This window comes from Delphinus delphis, chromosome 10, assembly GCF_949987515.2.
Source record: "Delphinus delphis chromosome 10, mDelDel1.2, whole genome shotgun sequence".
NCBI lineage: Eukaryota > Metazoa > Chordata > Mammalia > Artiodactyla > Delphinidae > Delphinus > Delphinus delphis.
In genome coordinates this window covers 90,198,673-90,217,465 of record NC_082692.2, presented here as the reverse complement: position 1 = coordinate 90,217,465, position 18,793 = coordinate 90,198,673, and the positions used below count along the sequence as shown (strand labels likewise).

The following is an 18,793-nucleotide window of genomic DNA, read 5'->3' as shown; positions in this document are numbered from 1 at the left end:
TTATCCAGGAAAATTCAACAACATTAATAGCCAGTCCAAATGAATCAAGGTCCCAGACCCTACTTCTTCATCAGTACCAGATTTTTTTTCTTTTAAATAACATGGATAATTACCTTAACTGTTCATCTGAGTTTGTATACCTGAATTTTTCAAGATATGAAATGAAAACTCTGCCAAGTTGAAAGTTAGAGATCTGCTTAAATTATTCAGTGAGGGGCTTCATATACAGCACAAGTTCTAGAGTGACCTATTTTACAATTCTACAGAACCGGAGGACGCACATATCCAGGCACATAATTTTTTACAACTGAAATGATATATTCACCATATTCAGTGCTGTACTGACTTCTAAGCTTTTGGTAAGGACTTGATTAAAAAAAGAAAAAAGGTAGAGGAAGTGGGGGGAGAAGCAGGGAAAGGAGATGAGAAGAAAATAAACAGTCACACAATTAAAATTCCAAAAGTCAGTAAGCCTAGAGTTTCAAGTGACTTGAGATACCGAGATAGCCTCTTAAAGTATGGAGAGCCTTCCAGACCAACAATGTGACACTCTAAGATCTATAATCTCTAGACAAATATCCATGAGCTAGACTTAGACAGCAATCCATGCTCATCATGGTCATATTCATACCCATAATAGAGAAAATATTTCTCTATTACCTAAATGCCTCATGTATGGTTTAAGTAATACGGAAGTTAAACATATTGAAAAACTGGTTAAACATAATATTATTAATATTACAGGTAATATTATCTCTCGAATATACTCTCAAACTTGAATCCAGCTAAACTAACTTCAGTTACCCAGTGGAACCAGTTTCCTGCATCATTCTCTTCACAGCTTTCACTCCCAGCATTTTCCTTCACTCAGCCTTTGCTAAGGCTTTCTTGACCAAAGACCACTTGATCATTTACACATGAAGTCAAGTTACGAATCAAGTTCTTCCTTGCTTCCTGTCCCTTTACATGCTATTTTCTTTGCCTGGAACTTTCTTCTCTGGTTATTTGTATGATTAGCTTCTTCTCAAGTTTTGGGTCTCAAAATTCATATTCATTAAGAAGGCTTGCTTCACTCAGCCATCTACAGTAGATCCCTCCCACCTTCCTCTCTAGCTTAGCACCATCATTCTCTCCTTCAGAGCACCTATTTCGGTTTATAATTATTTTTATTATAAGTATTAGTTATTTAACACTTTTTTCTGTCTCCCCTACCAGACCCTAAGCTCCATGAAGCAGGATGCATGTCTGTTTTTCTTTTTTTTCCTACCCACATGACCTAACTTGCCCCTAGCACAGAGCAGCGGTCAATATGTATAAGTAAAATGGATGAATGAAGTGAATTGTAGGATATTTCATTCACTTTTTTCTAAATTACCCTACTTTGACTAGAAGACCAAAGCCATACCTGAAAACCTGTAATACCACAAATTTGCAAGGAGCGAGACATGCCATTTTGAACTTTCTGTGCCCCCATTTACTCTCTATGACATTTATGAAATGGCCCAATTCATGGGGACACATCACCAGTGTTAGAGAGGGTAGAATCTGGTGCCATCCACTGCTCATAATTCTGCAAAAGTATGACGGCAACTGTAGACAAGAACATCCAAGTCAATTATTTGAAAAACAATGGGAGAACCTTCTTTAAACAGGGAGAGTAAGGAATCTTGGTGTAGTAGTCAGGGTTTTCCAGATAAACAGACCAAGAGAATGTATGTGTGTGTATGTGTGTGTATATTTACACACAAAATATATATGTATTAGAAAGAGAGAGAGATAGAGATTTATTTTAAGGAACTGGCGCATGTGATTACGGAAGCTGGCAAGCTCAAAATCTGCAGAACAGGCTACAGACACAGGGAAGAGCTGAGGTTGTACCTTGAGTCCAAAAGCAGTCTTCTGGTAGATTGTCCTCTTCCTTGGGGGACGTGAGTCTTTCTTAAGGCCTTCAACTGACTGGATGTGGCCCACATTATTGATCTGCTTTATTCATTGTGTCCCTATTTAAATGTTAATCACATCTTTAAAAATACCTTTATAGCATCATCCGGATGTGTTTGACCAAATATCTGGACTGTGGCCTAGCCAAGTTGACACATAAGATGAAATCACTACACTTCAAAAAGACTCTGTACTGTCATTTACACATTACACAATTTATCTTCTCTGGGAAAATGAAAGACATGCAACTGGAAACTTTTTCTACTTGTCATAACTAGATGCCCAGGCATGTACTTTTAAAAGGAAACATCATGTTCTGGGAAACTAATAAGCATGCATTTGGACCCATACATAAATCCCCTTAACTGTGTTTTATTGCCAGTAGTCAAAAGCACTCCTTCCCTTTGTTTAGATTTGTGGCCAGAGTAACAAAAATCTATCAAACTCAATATTTTCTAGAATCTTAGCAATACTTGGAAGGTTAGCTGTAAGAAAAATATATTTATACATTGAATTTTGAATATTCAAATAAATTCAGAATAATGAATATAACATATAATTTACATACACAACTTACCAATCTATTATAACTGCAAAAATTCTATTTACATTCATATACCAATGTTTGTCTGAAAATCTTCCTATTTTAAAATGGTACTTAGCATCTGGTATGTATTCCCAAACCCCTATAGTTTATGAAGATGCACCATCCTTGCAATAAAATGTAGTTCTGAAAGCAATGTGCACATGCTTAGGTCTTTTAACCATATACGGATCACTAAATATAAAAATCTCTACTTTAGTGATGAATCCATACTGGTTAAAAGCTTTAGCTCACAGGCAGGCAGACCGGGGATATGACATCAGTGTGGCCATTTCCTACCTGTGTGAACTGAGTTATTTAATAACTGATAACTGATTCTCTGTTATCTCATCTAGGACCTAGAGGTCATCACAGCACCTAGCTCATGGGATCATTATAGGTTTAAATGAGATAATATAATAAAGGCATTTAGCAACTTGCCTGGTACATTGTGAGTATATGATTAACATTACTCATTCTGATTAAAATTTACTTAGGAAGCCCATGTATATTTTTTTCTCGTAGAATGTCTCCAAGGACTCCAACTCCTAAAAAGAAGTTTCTATCATAATCACAAAAAAAGACATTTGAAAACCTACTCTAAAAAATATGACATGAGACATATAAATTGAGTAAAACTACCTGACAGATGTGAAACAAAATAACCTGGGTGATAAGGAACACATACTAGGACTAATGTCCCAACACGTATTCCAAAGAATATACCACAATATCTATGGTCTTCAACCCTGCTGCATTTAATAAAGTCATCTGGGAAGCTTTAAAAAATTATATTACCCAGAACCCACCTTCACCGCAAACCAACTAAACCAAATGATTCTAATGCACTGCCATGGCTGAGAGCCACCGCACTAGATGTTTCGTAGACCGCCTTTGCACTGGGGAGGGAGGTTGTTTTTCAGTTCCTGTAGACTGAATGTGTATGTCCCTTCAAAATCCATATATTGAAACCTAATTCCCAATGTGATGGTATTTGGAGGTTGGGACTCTGGCAGGTAATTAGGTTATGAAGGCAGAACCATTACAAATGGGATTAGTGTCTTTATGAAAAACACCCCAGAGAGCTCTCTTGCTCCTTCTTTCATGTTAGGTTACAGTGAGAAGTTGGCTCTTTAAGAACCAGAAAGTGGGCCTCAGCAGACACTGAATATGCTGGCACTTTGATCTTGGACTTCCCAGCCTTCATAACTGTAAGAAATAAACTTCTGTCGTCTTATAAGCCACCCAGTCCATGGTACTCTGTTATAGCAGCCTGAAAGACCTTAGTCAAGTAAATTTCAGAAACGTATTTTTACAAGGCACATAAAGATGCTGAGAAATTCTAATGTAAGAAAACCTATTTAAAATCCAGAATTTCCTAAGGTCGGTCCTGCAGAGATTTTTTTAAAAGGGAATCTTATTTATACCTTGAAGAATTTGTGTTCTGCAGAACATGCTCTACTTCCTAAACCTGGCTGAACGTCAGAATCACATGGGGAGTATATTCAAAATACAGTAACCTAAACCTCATCTCCAGGGACTCTTATTCAGTACCTCTAGAGTGGGGCTATGAATCTTTACTTTCTTCTAAAGTGCCAGGTTTTTCTGAGGATCATATTTTGTAGCAATTACCCCAGAGACTTTATATTCACTCCCATAATCATGGCCTCCTCTTCCACTTCCAAGTTGAAGGCAGGGAATGGGTCTTTATATCTGACACTAGGCCTCCTGCAATGCCTTGCTTCTAACAGAAGATCAACAAGAGTTTAGTGGTGCATGACTACATATGAAAGAGTATTAGAAGATCATCAGGCCTGGGGTGCAACTCAATTATGAACACCAGGCCCAAGTTACACTCAGAGACTTTTATGCTCAGACTCCTATAAGGCACACTGGACAAAGACTAAGTCTCAGCCCATAAATACCAAGAGCCCTGGTTCCCAGAGTTAATGACAAGTTTGCAAGGTACGCCCACAAATCTATGCTTTAGCTCCTTACTGTGATAACAGAGCCTCCAGAAACACATTTGCACAAAAGACATTAAGCACTGACTAGACCAAGAAGGGAACTTTCAGCTGCTGATTTTATCAAACATCAGAAAGTACTGGCTGATATGAACTATTCAGAGAAGAACAAGCTTATTAAGAAACACCTTGGCATCTGCAGTTGTATGAGATGTTAGAACTCCTTCTGAAAAAAAAACACTCACCCAAAACTGAAAGCCAAAGATAGGCAGGGGGATTTACACACCGAATTCCCAGCCAACTTCCCCATCCTGCAGAACATCGGCATGAGAGTAGTTACCGTAAACTGAAGAAAATGCCATAGGCTCTCCAAGGGGATGACTTTTCCAAATTCCTGGAGAGGCCTCAAACTAATGAGTAGCGCACCCTGAAAAAATAACCTTTGTGTCTGTGCTTCAGAAGTTCTTGACAGAAAGATGAGGGCATAACACTATAAGGCATGTCGCAAATAAGAAGCACCTCCAAACATTTCCAAATACTAGGAGAAACTCTTTACAGTCCTTGGGTTGCAAGCAAGAATAGTGACCTCTGAGAACCTAGGGAAGAAGATACTCTATAAAAAGGATATAAGGAGATCATAAGATAAAGAGAGAACGTGGGAATCAAACAGCTCTCACATTCCCCAGGAGCAGATACCACTGGGCAGTCTGGCCAGGACACTGACACAGTACAAAGAATAACCGTTCCAACTCTTTCTTCATCTTTGTGTTACTGAGCTCATGATTCTACCTATGAGGAGAGAGGATCTGATAATCCATGCATTCAGAGGTGCTGGTCATATGCCTGCACCTTTCATATACTGGGACGGAGGAAGGGCCAGCTGAAGAAAGACGTCCTGGACCACTTCTTAGTGGGAGAGTGGGCTCTGGATTTATCAACCTACAAGACCACATACAGTGGAAGTGATTTTACTCTTAGGAAAGTAAGCTTGTTCTGGTGAATTAAATTTTTAAAATATCCAGTATCAATGGCTACTACTTGAAATGTTGTCAAACAGCATTAGTTCCCCTTTAACAATGTCTAAGGACAGCAAATGTTATTAGCAAAGGAATGTACCATAGCCACGGGAGAGCAATATGGAATGAAGCCAGAAAATATGGGGGGATAGCAGATGGGCACTGGATACCCTGCCATGTAAACCTCCGACATCTCAAATAAAACGTTTTTAAACGGAAAAAAAAAGTGTCTTGTACTCAATTGAAATTGTACATTTGGAAACCTACTGCCAGAAGACAAATCTCATGCTACAATATAAAAGCATTTAATTACCTTGTGTAATGCTTTTTTTTCCATTATATGTTTAAGAACAGTTGCTGTTTGCTCACTTTCTTAGTTTTCTAATTTAAATCCCAAATTACTTACTAATCCCTATGTATACTGGATTTAAATATGAAATACATTAAACAAGTATAAATATTTTATATAAATAAAATGTGAATGGACGTTTGTACCCAGTTTACTGTAATCTTACATAATTAACATGATCAGAAAATAGGAAATAAGAAATATTCATAGGTCAGGCACACATCTAAAAGCTTAGACAGGTTACAGATGCCACTCAACACACCACCCCCAACCCATCATTCAGATTTCCACATTAAATTTGGATGAATTTTTCAAATTTAGCAATCTGACGTCATTCCAGCCCTTTAAAATCATGTAATGGCTTTCTATGGCCTATAGGATACAGCTCAGTTTTCTTTTATTCCCCAAAGATGCTACTTCATACAATTCTATGATGCACTAATCACACTATCTTTGTTTGTTCTTTGCCCAACTCTTGGGGCATCATTCACATTCTGGTCTATGCATTTGTATAAGGTGAAGATCCTGCCGCCACCCTCCTACATCCCTAAGGTCCACTCACACTCAGCTCTTTGCCATTCCCTGAACACGCCATTTCTCTCATGACCTCGTGCCACTGTACACACTATATCCTTTTTCTTAAGTGTACTTTCTAAACCCAACCTGCAAATTCTGTCCATCTTTTCACTTTAACTCAATTATCAATTCTTCCCCATAATCTCTTTGCAACTGCCACCATAATATTCCACACCACATTGTAATCTGAGTTGTCTTTTCACACCAAGCAAATAGCTCCTTGAAAGCACATTATATGTGTCTCTTCATACACACACACACATATCCATATATGTGTGTATATGTGTGTGTGTGTGTGTGTGTGTGTGTGTGTATATATATGTATATATATATAGGCTATGTAAGAACTCACTAAAGCTTGATCAATTACAATGATGGGTAAGATGGTAGATATTGTACTCGAGATCCTGACCTCAACATAAGCAAAAATGGCTTGAGATACTCTACTGCTAAGAGCTTCAAGAAGAACATGATGAGAACATGTTTCCAAGAAAGAAAACCACTTCCCTACAACGATTTCTAAAGCATTGTCTATTCCCTTCACGTTGACCATATTCTACCTGAATTTCTGATGTTAGCTACAATGGATGTGAGTTACATATCTATATATTTTATCTACCCATCTAGATTCTGATCATCCTTTGGCCAAGCGCTACTAGCCTACTGTACCTATCTTTAATCCTGCAGTATTGGGTCCTTAATATATAATTAAGCATGTTGAGTATATGTTTGACACTTATAAATAGCAGCAGGGAAGCAGTTGGTTCAGTTAGTTAAGAATATGATGTAAATCTTAATTCCCTGGTGGTCCAGTGGTCAGGACTCGGTGCTTTCACTGCTGAGGGTGTGGGTTCAATCCCTGGTCAGGGAACTAAGATCCTGCAAGCTGCATGGTGTGGCCATAAATAATTTTTTTTTTAAGTAAAGTAAGTAAGAAAATTATTTTTTAAAAAAGAATATGAGGTAAATCAACGCCTATCAATCTTTAATGTGAACACAAATCACATAAGAAAATGAAGATTCTGATACAGAAGGTGTGATGTGGGGGCCAAAGTTCTGCATTTTGCACAGACTCCCATGAAATACTCATCTATGGACTACAATGACAGTAAGGTCTTGGGCAAATTACCCATAGGAATGATATTCTGTTCTGAACTACACACCGTATACCTACCCTGTATACCTAGGTCTCGCTGAAACGGATGTTCTTAGTCAATGAGAAGTAGGGTACACAACATCAAGGATCAATAGCAAACTCAAATAATCCCTATTGATGGACAATTCATTATATTATTTTCAGATATAAGAGAAACAGCCCCTCCACCCCTTCAGTTACTCACTCCAGGTAACTCAAATAATTGCAAGTGGTGAAATCCAGCAGTGTAATTATGTTTCTGTAGATTTTTCTAACATCTGAAAGCCCAAGAAGCCAGAAATGGCAGGAATTCTACCACCCTTTCCACTGAAAATGTATACTTCAGGACACTCATGAACACTTGGTCTGGTGCTCCAAAGAATCACCTAAAAACTGTGATACATAGTTCATTTGGGAAATAATCTAACACCAGAGAACACCAGGGCATGAATGATTAGAAGCCTGCAGTCAAGCCAATTTCCATACAAAGTCCCAAACTTAGATTCTATAGGTTATAAATTAACAGATGGAAGTCTGTCAATGAATTAAGATCCGGATGTGAGTTAGCTTAGTAGATAGTGGGTGGGGAGGGATGTAAAACACAAAGAAAAACAGTAAGTTCTCACCGTATGTGTTAGAAATTATAGAAACAAATATAAAGGTACTTAAAATATCTAAGTAATGAGGTTAAATGAAGAACTATAAATAAAACAATATATAAGTAGTTTTGAATTCCAAAAACAGTTTGTAGGTTTGCACAGTAAACCTGCAAACAAGGAGGAAGTAGAGAAGCATTCAAAGTAAAATTACTAAAAATATTTCATTATATACAAACACATGGAAAATAAAGTAACATTAGCTTGTTTCTCTTCAAATATGTAAAACTCCTTCATTGCAAGCATATTATACCAGTCATTACTGTTATGCTTGCTACCTTTCGAAATTCAAAGCACCCATAAAGAGACTATGTAGACTGATATTCTCCCAAGTAAACAGAAAGTCATTCCCCAATACTGCCAGCATCACACACTTTTAAAAATTGTATAAACCTTTTTAAAACTTTCAATCACATTTGACTGAGAGCAACTGGAAACATTTTTATATTTCTACTCTGTCACATGTCAGCATTTCTTTTTGCAGCATGGTAAGATGGGCTATAACTGAAGTAGAAAGAATACAGATGAGAGCCCATTCAGTAATTCATTCTTCATAATAAATAAGACTCTTGACCATAGCCAAAACCATTTCTCCAAAATGAAATCTCAAACAGTGCTAATCGCATCTCAGTCCTGATACAGTGGCTCTCTGTAATGGTCAACCATAAAACAACGTGCCATGCAAAGGATGCCTTCGCCTGTTTCTATGCAGCCAAGAGAGATCACATTGTCTATCCATGGATAAAGACACAGGAACAAACATGCATCACTTTATTGAGTATTTTAAAAGAATAACATTTCAAATTTGTAAATCATAACTTTCACATATTTCATCAACATAGATATCATATTGAATAACTGTATGAGAAGAATAAGATCATAATGATAAACTCAACATTTTTAGGGATCATCTAATTACGTGCCTGGCACCAGGCTATGTGTATATAGCATTAGCTCACTTCAGTCTTCACAACGCTACATGAATACCCACATTACACAGATAAGAAAAATGAACCTGAGGGGTGTTAAATAATTTGGTCTAATCTTACAAATATACAAGTGGTAGAGCCAGAATTTGAATCATCAAATCGTTTTCAATCACCAAGTCTACCTACTACCTTTCTTTTACATCACGTAACACAGTGTTTCCATCTGTGGAGACTGAATCCCAACCTAAAACATGGAACTCATTATTATGGGGACTGTATTACATTATGTCCCTTTTCTTAAGCGTTAATCTTAATATATTGATTTAAGGAGCTACATTATAAGAAAATTACTAAAATTTGTAAAAGCTCACTAATTCAGAAGAAGACTGCTGCTTTGAATAACAGTAATGTCTAAAAGAAAAGTACTAATTTCAGTTACAACACAAAATATAAATTACAATATACTAGTAAATTGTTACTAATAAAAGAATTGAGTAGAGTTCATGGAAATACGAATTCACAATAAACCCATGTTACACAGAGCACATACATACCTTACCACCACCTTAACAGTATCTAGAATTGTTGCAATGTCTCCAATTCTGACCATTAGGTTCAAGAAAGAAAATAAAGCGAACAGACTAGGAATTTTTAGATAGGTTCTAGTAAATGGTAAATGAGAACTTGAAATCTGCTAAAGAAAATAAAAGGAACTTTTTTATACAGTAAAGATCATGTACTCAGAGTACAGACTTTTGAATGAAGTTTATAGTACCACAGGCAAGCTAGCCAACCTTCCACAACTGTAACACAGAAATCTTCACAAACAGGCTGCTGCTGCAAAGCATATCACAAATACATGGGACAATATTATCAAAGAAAGTTATTTTCTATTTCTACTGTACCTCTCAGTACCCCAGTCAGGAAGTAGGGGAAGGGGAAGCTGAGAAGAGTGAAAATGGGTATGACACATACACACTACTATATATAAAATAGATAACTAATAAGAACCTACTGTAAGCACAGGGAACTTTACTCAATACTCTGTAACGACCTATATGGGAAAAAGAGTGGATATATCTATATGTATTACAGATTCACTTTGCTGTACACCTGAAACCAGCGCAACCTTGTAAATCAACCATTCCTCAATAAAAATTTTAAAAAAGAAAAAAATGGATATGAAATATCCATACTGTTCTCTCACAAGAAGGGGGGAGGGAAGAGCCCTTCAGAGCCTCATTCAGAACTATTCAAACCATTAAATATAGTTTGAATGGCTTCTATGTTTGATTTTTTCTACTGCACAACGACAAGAAAAAGTAAATAGAAATGGCTAGCTCACCAAAGCAAGGAATCATATGTGACCCCCTGAAAGGCAGAGAAAAGCAGACAGAGGTCACTCGGCATAGGGACTTACGTTTCACCAGCACCTGAGGGGATCCTGTTGCACAGTCTGGTATAACATTCGTTGTCTCAACAAATATAGAAAACAGCTGTACGTACCGTGTTCTATATAAACTGCCAAGAGTATAGTATAGGGATAATTTGCTTAGTGCTTAGAATGTATTGTGTGCACTGTACAAAAGTATTAAACTCACGTCATTTAATGTTCACAGCCTCTCTGCAAGGTAGGCATGATCAACTTCAATTTACAGATTTTTAAAAGTGCCTTGTAAGGGTTAGGAACATGTTCAAGATCACACAGCTGGTGACAGACAAATCCAGGTGGATCTGATTCAAAGGCCAATCAATGTTCTAGTCTAAACTACTAGACTATGTTCATCACAGTGATCTGTGTCAAGGAGGAAATCATATTTAGCTGCCTGTTTAAAGGGGAAAGTAATATAGTTTTACATGGATTTCCATTTTTTTAAAACCACTACTGTTAGACTAGAGACAAACCTCTATTTACCATTACTTAATTCCAAGAATTCTAGATAACCATGTTTTTGCTATAATTTTTACTAGGAATTAGAAACATGACTTAAGTAAATATTCTCTCTTTAAGGGTGTCATTCACCTAATTAAATAGCGTAAAAGTACTGCTTGGACTCCCAATTAATTCACTGATCTGCATGGAGCCTAGAATCAATAGCTAGCTAATAGCTAATCAAATGAGTCACTGAAGAAAAATCATCCACATTTATATTTGCTAGTTGAAGAGCAATCATAATACAGATGACAATATAAATGTGTACAACTCAAAATGATGGCAGTGTGCCTAGAATCAAGCCCTATAGGGGATTTGAGTCACGTCATTTTTTATTTGTTTTATTTTTTTTTTTTCCAAATGGGACCCATTTCAGCATAAGCACACTGGTTAACACCTGTCCTCATTAGAAATTTCCATGACAAACCTAAAAGTGATAGGCAACACGAATTATCAAAGTTATATTAGTACAATTGTGCAGGGTATAAAGTACTTTATACACAAAAGTTTAGCCGAAAGGTGGAAAAGCTATTTTATTGTAGTAAAAACAAAGGAGACTTCTGGATACATTTCTTAGAACCTCAAATTCATTGTGGAATCAGGAGTGCTGCCATCCTAACCCTCACTTTCTCATTACCAAATTCCCTTCCCAGAAATGCACCACTGAGCTGAAACTGACCTTGCCTAAATATGGAAAATATTTTCACTTTCCAAACCATGAAACTTATTGATTCTGGCTTTAAATAAGAAAGAAAAATAAAACTCTGTCAAAACAAAAAACTAATCTTGCAGCCAAGTCTTGCTTTTTCAAGTTTCAAACATCAGAAGATCTTTGCCAAATATTTCCTAACCACTCTCACTGACTTGTTTGCTCCCCTTATCCCAAACTCCTGTAAAACCATTAATGCTCCATGAACACGTATATTGAGTTTAATTGTCCTTTTGGTGCCTATCATGTTTTATGCAAGAGATACTCCAATATAAGTAAGATTAGTCAATTAAAAACTGTTTACTAGAAGCGTACTAGGCTTTTCTAAGTGCTAGGTACTAGTATTTTAAGTACTAGGATGTACTAAGTACTTTGCATGCAGTATTCCACATAGTCTTCACAAACTCCTGCACCTTTAGGTTCTACCCAAATTTATGGATATGTCCATCAATACACTCAGTGAGTTAATTTACCATGTCTTTTAAATATCTGAACAAGCCTACAAAATGCACATTATCCCATCATACAGCTGATGAAACAGAAACCTAGAAAGGTTGGTAATTTGCTATCACACACAATAATACATCTAGTACATAATGGACTCAGGACTGGTAAGAAATCTGTCTCCAAATTTCAAGCTCTTATCCACTGTCTCAAGAAACTCACATGGTACTGAGTGACACGTGAAGTAACTTTACAACTAGTAGGTATGGTAATGAACTTGTCCCAATTTGCCCAGGACTTTCCTGATTTTAACAATGAATGTCCATAGAGAAGAGACTTCTGGTTGCCAAGGGGGAGGGGGAGGGATGGATTGGGGATTTGGGGTTGGTAGATGCAAAGTATTACATTTAGAATGGATAAACAACAAGATCCTAAGGTACAGCACAGGGAACTATATTCAATATCCTGTGATAAACCATAATGGAAAGAATAATTTTTTTAGAAGGGTGTACATATGCATATAACTGAGTCACTCTGCTGTACAACAAAGATTGGCATGACATTGTAAATCAACTATACTTCAGTTAAAAAAAAAAAAAGACAAATATATTCTAAAAATAAAATAGATGAACTAGAAAAAACAAACAAACAATGAATGTCCAGCACACTGGGGACCTCTCAGTCTTGGGATAACTGGGAGAGCTGGTCACTTTCATGATAGGTATCATACAAGTGGCATGAAAAACAACACAATAGGAATATGTACAGAGAAAGGAGACATTCTTTACTCCTCAGTAGTACCAAAAGAGGCTTAACAGGGCTTCCCTGGTGGCGCAGTGGTTGCGGGTCCGCCTGCCGATGCAGGGGACATGGGCTCGTGGCCCGGTCCGGGAAGATCCCACATGCCGCGGAGCAGCTGGGCCCGTGAGCCACGGCCCCTGAGTCTGCGCGTCCGGAGCCTGTGCTGCGCAACGGGAGAGGCCACAACAGGGAGAGGCCCGCGTACCTCAAAAAAAAAAAAAATTAAAAATTAAAAAAGAAAAAGTGGTAGCCCAGGATTTCCAAAATGAAAGCTTAAAAAGAAGGTTAAAATTCAAGGAAGAAACCCTGGCAATATGTTTATCAGAAATGAGAAAGCATTTAGTTGGCGTGGAAGGTGGTCTTCCTTTAACTATCTGCTCCCGATTCTGGTAGGTATTCAAGATAAACCAATATCACATTTAATTCTGCTCCAGTATATTTCAGACTAGATGCAATCTTTTATCTTCTTTAGGATTTTTTAATTCTACTCCAACTTTTTTTATATAAATGAAAAGAAAAGGTGGTCCAATGGCTACAATAAGAAAAATGTTGCAGCAAGAACAAAAAACTAGTATAGTGAAACTGCTAGGAAAAGTAATTCTAGAGCCGTACAACTTGGTTCAAATCCCAGCTCTGCCACTTGCTGGCTATTTCGGGCAAATGATTTAATTTCTCTAAGCCTAATTTACCTCATCTATACAATAGACACAATAATAATTCCTATCTAGGGGGCAAAGTGCTTAGAAAAGTACCTCAAAAATAGTAAACACTATGCATGTATTAGCTCTTTCTATCATTTTTTCTTATATCTGTTCTAGTTTTTCTGCCAAGAAAACCGGGGATTGGGGTGGGGGTGAGGGGAGAAAAGAGAAGTAGCATTTATTGAACATGGAGGAAATATCACATACAATAATAGAATGTCAGACAACGATGGCTATTTCCCCAAGCCTTTTTTCTCCTTCCTGAAAACACAGCTAAATTACATTTCCCAGACTCCCTTATAGTAAGATACACACATACATAACTGAGTTCTGGCCAGTGGAATGAAAGCAAAAGTGATATGTATGACTTCCACATCTGGGCAGTTAACACCCTGCAAGTCTTTCTCCTTCCAATGGCTTGATGCAGATTAACACAGTGAACCTGCCAAAGGTGGCAGGGACACAGAATGCACGAAGGCTGGATCTTCAAATCACACCTTGGAGGAGTGTTGCCAGGATCATGCATTATGGAACTTTACATGAATGAGAAATACATTTGTTGCATCTGAGGCAGTACACTTTGTTTCGATTCATTTGTTATAGCTTTTAACCTACCCAATCTAATACAGCCAAGCTCTACACCTATACTCCTATGTATAATACCTACCACGCTGCTTTGAAATAGATGTCATTCCAATTTTATAGCTAAGGAAACAGAGGCTCACAGAAGTTACGGAACTATCTTGTCCAATATCATGAATGTAATAAGTGGTAGGGCCATATTTAGGTCCAGGTTAATCTGCTCCAAGGTAAATGGGCTTTCTACCCTCCACACAGTAAATACTGTAACACAAAAAGTATCCTTCCTTCCCTCACTCATTTACTCCTTAGTTTCCTCACTTTCTGACCACTGGAATTTTAGCCTTTCAATGAAAACTTCATATTTTTTTTTCATCTGTATATCCAACTTGGGAGATCTAGGAAGACCCCTAGATCACATTCATCTCTTATGCCTCATTTCATCTACCTATGAGTCCATGACAGGGAAACAAGTGTTCCTAACTCATCTGTTACAGGAGACACAGATTCCTAGCAGTTTTGCAAGTGGCTACAGTATCAGAGATGATAAATGAGAGAGCCACAGATAAGGAGAGAAAGGTAAAAAACACCAATCCATCAGTGATCCCCAAAGCTGGGCGTACACCCTAGGGGTTGTACAAAACAATCCACTGGGATACAGAAAAAGAATATTAGAACTTCTGTTTCATGATTTTTGCTTAACTTATCCTTTAGTTTCTTTCTGGGTATGTTTTATAAGTAGTATATCAACATAACAGTACATGTGTGTAACTTATAAATAACTTTTAGTGCTGCATGGTCAAATTTTCTTCTGATAGTACCTAATTTTAAAAATATGAAGACCAATAAGTCTAAGTTAATATATCTGGTTTCCTTCACCAGACTTAAAACACTGTGTTATGGGAAATGAAAACAACAAAACTCGCCACATCTGTGTATACAGACATCTCTTAGCTTACCCTGTGAAATAGATTAATTCAATTAAAATCATATAAAAGCATGTTTCATACAAGATTAAGTTCTTTTTATAAAAAGAAACACTGAAACTAATGTATATTATGTCTATGTCTTCAAATAAAACAAAGAAGAATCAAACAGGTTAAAACCATGATCATATAAACTTGGGAAAAGAGTCAGAATTATAAAGGGGAGTTTTCTGTTGAGAAGTTTAATTGTCCAGGTTACCTTTTTTTTTTTTAAGACCTAACTTGAAGTAACAGATGTCCTGTGTATCTTTCAGAAAAAGAAAAAAAAAATCTAGTTAAAAGATTTAGTGCTTAAAGGGAAGAAAATTCGAAGACCTACTTCTGACTAAAAAGGAGAGAGCACTAGGTAAAATAAGTGGATGATTTCAAAACAAAAAAAAAACAACTTTATTTGAAAGGCTTGTTCTCTATCCACCCTTAATGACCTACCAATATGAAATGACTAGGGAAAGAGGCAGCAAACTGACTGGAGGAGACAAAGTCCCCCAGGTTAAAGGAAATGAAAAGTGTTTGTATAAAGGCTGCGAATAAGACTTGCCTCCATTGTAATTCCAGGTGGCTCTGACCTGCACCCTTAAACAGCAGGTTGCGTCTCCTATAGTCTTAGCCCCTAATTTTAAAAGGTCAGTTTTTCAAGCTAGCCAGCAAACTTGCAGGGTCCAGACTGGAAAATAATCATGGGGCTTACCATCATGATCCCTCCTCATCAATCCAGAGCAGTGGAAGTCAGTTTAAACAAACAAAATCAATGGCAATTTATAAAGTGGCAAAAAACAACATTCCCATGGAACTTGTTTTTGATCCTTATCAATCTTATACTCTCACCACCCCTTGTGTTGATTCACACAAGTCTTGAGTGAAGTCAACATGAAGATAGCAAGAATAAAGTTATGGGTGACATGTGAGTTTTCTCATCAACGCTGGGAAAACTACCTCAACGTGCCTGCCTCCATGACACAACGTTCTTTTTCACCCACTTGGGCACACACAGAGAAAACAAACTTGCTAATCAGTCCGACTGGCAGTGCTACTGCGTGGACCTGCCTGGATGGAAATCTACAGTCTTCATGCTCTTGCCCTTCTCCCTAAAGGACATAAACCATAAACTTCAAAATACAAAAATAAAAGCACATTCCAAATTACTATTGTAAGTGTCCAAACAAATCAGCTATGTGGAATTATTCCTTGAAATACCCAGTTCTCTTCACAGTAAACTGCAGGAGCTTCCCCAGCAATTAAAAGACTGACAAATATGTCCCCGCCCCTATGTTGATTCCGGTAGGAAAACTAGAAAAAGTTCCACGAGCCGAGCATTCCTCCCAGGAGCTCCTCCCTGCAAAGAACCCTCCAACACACCCCAAGATCCAACCCCACCTTCACGCAGACCACCCACCCAAGGTGATCTGTCACACTGATTGGCCCTACGAACACCTCCGCAAGCCTCTTCGCTCCAAATCTGTAGACCCCAGCCAACGACCCAACCTCCCAATCTTCGCGTTGCACGAAGCCGCCTCCTTGCAGGAGCTCCGCTGTGCTGCAGAATGTTCCCATGCATCAGACGCCCTGAGTGGTTCTGAGAGATTCAGGAGCCCACGTCCTCCTAACCCTCACCTCCACACCTTTCATAAACAAAAAATATATAAATACGCGAAGCACACTGAGAAGAAATGCACGCAGGTTTTGAGCCCTCCTTTCCAGAAGGAGAGCGAACCCGTTGGTGTCTACGGGGTGCCCGGCGCACATCTCGCTGATGTCTGGGTCCGGAGGGGAGACTAGGTTGTTGCCTTGGCCTTTCAAAGGAAACTGCAAATCCCTCCGAAGTTGCTGAAAAATTAACGCTACTCCCCACAAGCTCCGTCGGCAGCGCGTGGGTACACCAGGTACGTGCCACAAAAGCGGGGACCTGGTGGATGTGGTTCGCCGCTGCACCCCCAGCGCTTAGCACTGCGCCTGGCACACAGTGCGCGTCCCCGAAAATCAGCGTCTGTTCTAACACGGCTTCTTCCACCACGGCTACGGGATTCTGATCTTTTAGTCCCTTCAAACCTCAGCCCAAGTTCGCCTTCCTCTACCGTGGGCTGCAGCTGGGCCCTCGGAGCCCGGGGTAACAACATCAGAGGGAAACTCTCTTGCCAAGAACCGTGCTCCGGGGCCGAAGGCGCACGGAGAGGGGGCTACAGCCTGAACCCGCCGGAGGAGCTAATTTTAAGGGTTCCCGAAGCATTACGGGCTCTGGGCTCCTTGTTTTGCGGCTGCCTCGCTGCGCAACAAACTTATTTTCTGACTAAAAAGAAGGGTTGCCGTGGGGGGACGGCGGCGTCCTCGGTGCCCTGCCTCCTCCGGGTTCAGGGCGCGCGGCGTCGGCTGCCCCGACCCCGCAGGGTAACCGGGCTCAAGGCGGTTTGGCCCACAGCCCCTCTCCCTCCCGGCAGGAGGGGGAGCCCCGAAGAAACCTTCTCCACCTGGCAGCCTCCGAGAACCATGCTCTTTCTCCAAATCCGAGAGCCGGGGTGCCCGGGGCAGCACGCACCCGGTCTGGGGCGGACCCCGTCAGCTCGCGCCTCACTTACCTGAGCACCTGAGCGCGGAGCCCGCTATCGCTTCGGGTGCGGCGCCGGCACAGCCCGACGGTCCCAGTGTAGCGGCGAAAGCGTCCTACTTGCGACCAATCCTGGTGCTGAAGCCGGTGCTATGTCTGGTGCCGCGCTCCCCTCCCTCCTCACGCTCGCGGCTGCTCAAAAAACCCGGAGCGACGGAGTTCCGGCCGCCGGCGCCTCAGCGTCGAGGAGGGCGAGACGCGTGACGGAGACTAGAGGCGCGGGGAGGGCGGGAGCCGGCGCGCAGCCGAGCTGAGCATGCTCAGTGCGCGGCCGGCGGAGGCGCGCGCCCGGGGGGCTGCACCTGCCCAGCCCTGTCGGCGGGAGAAGAGCCCTGGTGCCCGCGAGCAGAGCTGTGAAAGGGCACCTAGCCTGAATCCCAGGCACCCGAAGACCATCAAGCCGGTTACTGAGCAGGCGTGTAGAGGATGCGCAGCTTAGCGATGGGGAACAAACCGAAGCGATGCCGCTTTCCTTTGCAACCCGAGGGGGGGGGGGGCGGGGCGGGGCGCAAGGAGGCGCGACCTGGTTCGGTACCCAAACCTCTGGCCTCCGGGAGACGCGGTGCCTCATTAAGGCGCCCTGGCCAGAGAAGCACTTCTGCTTTGGGGCTGAGAGTTGCCGAGTTCAGGAGGACTGGCGGGGAGCGGCAGGGGGGTGGGGGGTGGACCCTAAACTTGAGAAGCCGGAAGAGGAGGTTTTTGAAAGGTTTTACCTACCTGTCTTTAGGGGGAGGACATTGGCCAGACAGGCAGCGTTACCGGCCTGGAGTCTCACCCATACGAGGGGGCTTTCAAGCCGGAATGTGTGTGTGTGTGTGTGTGTCTTTGTGTGTCTGTGTCTGTGTGTGTATGTGTGTGTGTGGAAGAGGAAACGGTTGCCATGGAATAGGTC

The 18,793-nt window shown here is 40.2% G+C and overlaps 1 protein-coding gene across 1 annotated transcript in view; it reads right to left on the bottom strand.

Moving 5' to 3' along the window:
• CNTN4 (contactin 4) overlaps positions 1-17,979 on the bottom strand; it is a 959,269-nt gene extending 941,290 nt beyond the window's left edge. Inside the window, exon 1 of the mRNA XM_060022925.1 lies at positions 17,873-17,979. The gene's annotated coding sequence lies outside the window, so the exon portion shown is untranslated. The remainder of the gene's footprint in view (positions 1-17,872) is intronic.
• Positions 17,980-18,793: the final 814 nt, after the last annotated feature.